Consider the following 7,350-nt stretch of genomic DNA (forward strand, 5'->3'; position numbering starts at 1 on the left):
GATCTTGTTGGGGTGAAGCCTAAGCCTTTTAATGTTGTTGAGAGCTTGGTAAATCAGGTGCGTGGGGCTTGTTTAACACCATATAGAGAGTGGGTTAACTTGCAAACCACTTGTGAGCCACCGATTTCAAAGCCTCTTGGTTGAGTCATGTAAATTTTTTCATGAAGATCTCAACGTAAAAAAGCATTATTAACATCCATTTGTCTTATGTCCATCCTTTAAAAAAAGCCAGAGTTAGAATAATCCTTACACTTGCTGGTTTGATGACTAGGCTAAAAGTTTCTTTAAAATCGACATTTAGCCTTTGACTGAACCCTTGGGCTACCAACCTTGCCTTGTACTTACTCATTGTGCGATTAGGATTTTGTTTTACTCTAAACACACATTTGCTTCTGACTGGGGATATACCTTTTAGTAATTCTGTTAGCACCCATGTTTGATTCCGCATAAGTGCAGCATATTTTCATTTATTGCTTGCCTCAAATGAGAAATGGTGAGAGCTTGAGCTTCTGACCTTAGTTCAATCTATTGACTCACATGTAATTGTTGATTTACTTTAGCTTGAAAGACTCTGGATTTACTAATGTCACTCTTAGATCTTGTTACCATAGCATGTTTTTTGTTGTTTTTGAGGGAGATTGTGACTAAGTATTTGAAGTTTAATGCTGATATGCGATTGATACGGCCTATTCTTGAGTATCATGATATTCTGAACTAGAAACTCTTGCTAATTCTGGTGTATGAGGCATGTGAGGCAGATATCTTGTAGTGTTTGACACTAAAATAATGGGTTGATTATCCAAATTTGGTTGGGCTGAGCTATCCGAAGAATTCACCGGTGTAAGTGTACTAGGTAGTGCAGCTGCTAACTTTAACATTGAAATATAAGGTATTGATGAGGAAGGAATACTGACTAGTTGAGCTGAGCTAGAAACAAAACTAAAACTATTTTCTTTGTAGAAAAACACATCTTGAAAATGCACATCTCTAGCAACAATGATCTTATCTTTGCTTGTGAGACACCTAAAAACTTTATACCCTGGAGCTGGTCCAAGATATACACATGGTTCTGACCAGAACTGAAGCTTGTGCTTGTTGTATAGCCTTGTATGAGGCTAACACAAACAACCAAACACTCTTAGCATATCAAGAGATGGAGATTGTTGCATTAGTTTCTCATAGGGTGATTGATAATTTAACATTAGAGTAGGTAACAGATTGATGAGCTGGGCTACAGTGGTAAATGCTTCCCCCCAGAATTTCATAGGAAAATGAGCTTCAGCTAATAGAGTTAACTCCATAGTTGTAATATGCTTGTGTTTTCGTTCTGCAGCACCATGTTGTTGGTGCACATGCGGATAAGAAAAGCGAAGGACAATTCCTTTTGTTATAAAAAAATTAATTAAAACATTATACTCTTTTGTAGTGTCAAATTAAATAGACTTAATCCTTGTATTAAATTACAGTTTTACCATTTTCTTAAATTGAACAAAGACTAAATACAGCTGAGACCGATTATCTGTCATCTCTCTATTTTTCAAATCATCTCTAGTATAATTATTTGCCGATCTATATCTATTTTTCCGATCAATATCTGTCATCTCTATTTTTCAATTCATCTGGTATATTTATTTGCCGATCTATATCTGCTTTTCCGATCAATATCTGTCATCTCTATTTTTCAATTCATCTGGTATATTTATTTGCCGATCTATATCTGCTTTTCGATCAATATCTGTCATCTCTATTTTTCAATTCATCTGGTATATTTATTTGCCGATCTATATCTGCTTTTTCGATCAATATATGTCATCTCTATTTTTCAATTCATCTGGTATATCTATTTGCCGATCTATATCTGTTTTTCCGATCATTATCTGTCATCTCTTTATTTTTCAATTCATCTATGGTATATCTATTTGCCGATCTATATCTGTTTTATCGATCATTATCTGTCATCTCTGTATTTTTTAATTCATCTCTAGTATAATTATTTGCCGATCTATATCTATTTTTCTGATCAATATCTGTCATCTCTATTTTTCAATTCATCTGGTATATTTATTTGTCGATCTATATCTGCTTTTCCGATCAATATCTGTCATATCTATTTTTCAATTCATCTGGTATATCTATTTGCCGATCTATATCTTCTTTTCCGATCAATATCTGTCATCTTTATTTTTCAATTCATCTATGGCATATCTATTTGCCGATCTATATCTGCATTTCCGATCATTATCTGTCATCTTTATTTTTCAGTTCATCTATGGCATATCTATTTGCCGATCTATATCTGTTTTTTCGATAAAAAATCTGTCATCTCTATTTTTCAAATCATCTCTGGTATAATTATTTGCCGATTTATATCTATTTTTCCGATCAATATCTGTTATCTCTATTTTTCAATTCATCTGGTATATTTATTTGCCAATCTATATCTACTTTTTCGATCAATATCTGTCATCTCTATTTTTCAATTCATCTGGTATATCTATTTGCCGATCTATATCTGCTTTTCCGATCAATATCTGTCATCTTTATTTTTCAATTCATCTATGGCATATCTATTTGCCGATCTATATCTGTTTTTCCGATCATTATCTGTTATCTCTTTATTTTTCAATTCATCTATGGTATATCTATTTGCCGATCTATATCTGTTTTACCGATCATTATCTGTCATCTCTGTATTTTTCAATTCATCTCTAGTATAATTATTTGCCGATCTATATCTATTTTTCTGATCAATATCTGTCATCTCTATTTTTTAATTCATCTGGTATATCTATTTGCCGATCTATATCTGCTTTTCCGATCAATATCTGTCATCTCTATTTTTCAATTCATCTGGTATATCTATTTGCCGATCTATATCTGCTTTTTCGATCAATATCTGTCATCTTTATTTTTCAATTCATCTATGACATATCTATTTGCCGATCTATATCTGTTTTTCCGATCATTATTTGCCATCTCTGTATTTTTTAATTCATCTCTAGTATATCTATTTGCCGATCTATATCTGTTTTTCCGATCTATATCTGTCATCTCGATTTTCCAATTTATATGTTATATCTATTTGTCGATCTATATCTGTTTTTCTCATCTATATCTGTCATCTCGATTTTTCAATTTATATCTGTTATATTTATTTGTCAATCTATATCTGTTTTTTCGATAAAAAATATGTCATCTCTATTTTTCAAATCATCTCTGGTATAATTATTTGCCGATCTATATCTATTTTTTCGATCAATATCTATCATCTCTATTTTTCAATTTATATCAGTCATCTCTATTTGCCGATCTATATCTATTGTCCGATTTATATCAATCATCTCTAACTGCCGATTTATATAAAAAATCTCTATTCGCCGATATATAACAATCATCTCTATTATCCGATTTATATCAATCATCTCTATTTTTTTATTTATATCAATAATCTCTATATTCCGATTTATATCTGTTATCCCTATTTGCCGATCTATATATGTTATCTGATTTTCTGATCTATATCTGTCATCTCTACTTTCTGATTTACATCTGTTATCTCTATTTGCCGATCTTTATCAGTTATCTCTAGTTGCCAATTTATATCTGATATCTCTATTTGCCAATTTATCTAATATCTCTTTTTGCCGATCTATATCTGATTTTTCGGTCTACATCTGTTATATCTATTTGCCGATCTATATCTATCATCTCTACTTTCTAATTTATATCAATTATCTATATTTTTGCCAATCTTTATCAGTTATCTCTATTTGTCGATCTTTATCAGTTATCTCTATTTGCCAAATTATATCTGATATCTCTATTTGCCGATCTATATCTGATTTTTCGATCTACATTTGTTATATCTATTCGCGATAATTCTTCAATTCAAAGTCGCATCGTTTACACATGCGCAATCAAACACAATCTTTAATCAATTATCCATTCGCGATAATTCTTCAATTCATAGTCGCATCGTTTACACATGCGCAATCAAACTCAATATTCAATTCCGAACTATGACTATCAACAGTCAACAAACTCAATCACATATCATACAAGTACAAACACTGATCCATTTGCGACAACTCTTCAATTCAAAGTCGCATCATTTACACATGCGCAATCAAACTCAATCAAATCACCAAACAACGGTGAACTAACTCAATATTCTCGTCCAACCAATTCACTTTTATCAAAATTGTCTCATCAACTATTCAAATTAACTATTCAGTTCCATGAAAAAACTTAACCGTTGCATCTATCAAATCAACGGTTCAAAATTACATTGGAAAAATCAAAGGCACAATCAATGACAAGACTACTACACTTTCCAATACATGTTAACTTCAAATCACGTCTGAAATTCAAATTATTCATTATTTTAATAAAGTAAGTTGATTTGGGGGCTCCATACCTATAATTCAAATCGCCGAGTTATGACTAAAAAAGCTCAACCTGCTTTATCAAAATATAGTCAGGCTAAGCTTGGGGGCTATGATACGGTCGTTACAAATCCGATGTCATAATTCGGCATTATATACAATAACTCGGTATTATGCACTATAACTCGGCACTTTACGTTATAACTCGGCGTTATACGTTACAATTAGACTTGATATGATTGTTATTTACAAGCTATAACTCGGCGTCATCCGTTATAGCTCGTCCATTTATGAGCTATAACTCTGCTAGATAAATGCTTCTATCATAACCGACGATCAAACGGCACACAACTCGGATACGTTATCCACCATTTTTAAGACCGACCTTAATGCCAAAAGCGTAACAGACGAAAGGTCCATCATATAAAGCAAGGTAAAGTATTTTCTTCAGTAAGTTCAAATAATACAGAATACTGACTTAAGCTTCGGAGTGCCTTTGCAGGTACACTCCCCCCTGTTTCTTGCTCAAAGCTCTATGCGATTGGACATCCTCTTGGAGTAAAGCTCGGATTACCACAAAGCTCAAAGGTTGGCACCGAAAATAACAACTCGGCGTCGATTCCCAGAGACCGAGCTCTCCCTCCAGGTATCCATACAAGAACATGTAACAAGAAAATCCAAATATATTTTTAGAAAGTATTAATAAAATGTAGATAGTATCTTGATCCATTTATTGAAGGAATGGGTGTAGGAGCCCAGATATTAGTGTACAACAACTCTAAAGGTGAACTTATTACAGTTGTAGAATGTAGAAATAGGAGTTGACTAGACTTTTCTAAACAACAACTCAACAAGAATTACATAGAGAGTTTGAAACAGTAAAAGAAATTCCTCTGTCTTTGAGGATCTTAAACACTATATCAGAGGATGGATGTCCAAGTCTCAAATGCCATAGCCTAAAAATAGAATTATTGTCCAATTGAGCAAGATATACAACAATATCTAAATTACTGATTGATTTCTTTAAGTAAGTTGGACCAAATGAATATAAACCATTTCTAATAGTTCCTTGGAGAAGAATCTCCACCAAACATTTGTTTGGATGAAATTCAATCTATGCATTATTATCACAAACAAATTTATGAACACTAAATAAATTCTTTCTAATTTCAAGCATAAGCAATAGTCTTTGCAATTTAAAAATATGTTGAGAAAAAAATAATTTTAATAGTGAACTGCTAACTTTCAAAATACATAAAGAATTTTCATTACCTACAACCACCTATTCTTGAGTATTGTAATTATCATATTCTATCATACTTAAACCTTCTAGAGTCATGTGATGGGTAGCCCCCGAATTTGGATACCAATTTGGGTCATAAATGGTTGAAGATGTGGCAGCTGAGTTGCTCATGGCTACATTTGCTTGAGGTATATTCTGATTCCTTCTAAATCATCGAGCAAACCTGTGCCAGAAATCCATATCAGTGTCCCCAGATTTTTCACACAATTGACAACTGAGTCTTGAAGAATTTTGATTTCGTTCTTTACTAAAATGTTGCACATTATTGAACATGCCTTTGTCTCTAGCACCAAAACTACCTCTTGAGTTGTAGCCTCGGCTAAAACCTCTTCCAAGATTTCTATTTTCATAGCTTTCACTGTTATTGTCATATCTTCTTTGATTGGAAGTTTGTGCTAGATATGTTTAAATTGGATCTATCTTCTTGAATTTTTTAAACCACTCTTCTTGAGTAAGCAAGAGAGCTTCTAGGGTTTTTACTGAAATTGAATTATCCCTTGCATTAATAGATGTGATGAACAAATAGTACTCTTCAGGAAACCCTTCTAGAATTGCTTCAACATGTGTGGCATTATCCTTGGAGCTCCACCAAAATTAATGAACCCATTGTTTTCTTGTTCTCAAGCAAATATTCATTCATTGAACTTGCTTTTTTGGTGATGCAAAGCTTGCTCCTTAGCTATCTAATCTTGGCTTTGGTTTGAGAAGCAAAGAAAACTTGCAACCTTCCCCATATGTCATGAGAAAATGCACACCCAACCATTCTTGCTGTAAAAAAATCACTCATAGACGCTAATAGACATGATTTCAACAAGGTATCTTGCCTTTTTTTTATTTCTAAACTTTGTTGAATTTTTTCAGCTGTTACATCTATTTTATCTGCTGTAGTCTTGAATTTCTCAGGTATGTTGATTCTATTGATGTAATCTCTAAGCTCAAACCCTTCAATTGTTGCTTTAACTTGTTCTTTTTAGAGAAGAGAATTTTCTCCAGCTAGTCTAATTACTATTGGATTGACGAATGTATAAACTGTTCATTTTTTACTATTAGTATTGATTTTTGACTGATTTATTGGTGTTGCTATGGGGAACCTTCAGCTCCAACACAAACACATGAAGGTTAGGCTACAAAACAGAAGAAAATAGGGTATTAGGATTTTGATTTTAGGTTTATGGGAACAATTAACTAAGAAGATAAGATGATTGAGGTGGCTCTGATACCATAAAAAATATCAGTGACTTACAGATGGTAGAGCTTAGAAAATAAAAAGAGAAAGAGAGATGAAAAGTATTGCAATAAAAAAAATGAATGAATTGAATGAATACCGTTTACACATGAGTTTAGCTAGTATTTGTAGCTCTAGTTTATTATTCATTTATACAGAGAAATATAACTAACACACAATTACTTATACAACTGATCATAATTGGCTAACTAATTATGACAATAACAGTAACTAATTCTAACAATTTTTACAACAGTGACTACGATTAACTCAACTTCATTATATGCTATCTCTTTTAATTTGATTTCATATTTATGAGAATAATTAAAAAAAAAATTATGATCGTTATTCTTTTAGCTTATATTTATCATTCTCAATTCAAATGAATCAAAATCAAAACAAAAGATGTAAGAGAAGACTAAATATAAAATATCATA

At 32.3% G+C, this 7,350-nt stretch overlaps 1 protein-coding gene across 4 annotated transcripts in view; it reads left to right on the forward strand.

The window, feature by feature from the left end:
* Positions 5,642-7,350, forward strand: part of LOC107634985 (probable serine/threonine-protein kinase At5g41260) — a 9,638-nt gene continuing 7,929 nt past the window's right edge. For 2 of the 4 annotated variants that reach the window (XM_021121740.1, XM_021121741.1), the window contains exons 1-2: positions 5,642-5,816; positions 6,550-6,591. The gene's annotated coding sequence lies outside the window, so the exon portion shown is untranslated. Of the gene's footprint in view, positions 5,817-5,854; positions 6,504-6,549; positions 6,592-7,350 lie in introns of those variants that run through there. The other 2 variants (XM_016338332.2, XM_021121743.1) reach the window with 2 other exon arrangements.

The sequence above is a fragment of the Arachis ipaensis genome, chromosome B04 (genome assembly GCF_000816755.2).
Source record: "Arachis ipaensis cultivar K30076 chromosome B04, Araip1.1, whole genome shotgun sequence".
Taxonomy (NCBI): domain Eukaryota; kingdom Viridiplantae; phylum Streptophyta; class Magnoliopsida; order Fabales; family Fabaceae; genus Arachis; species Arachis ipaensis.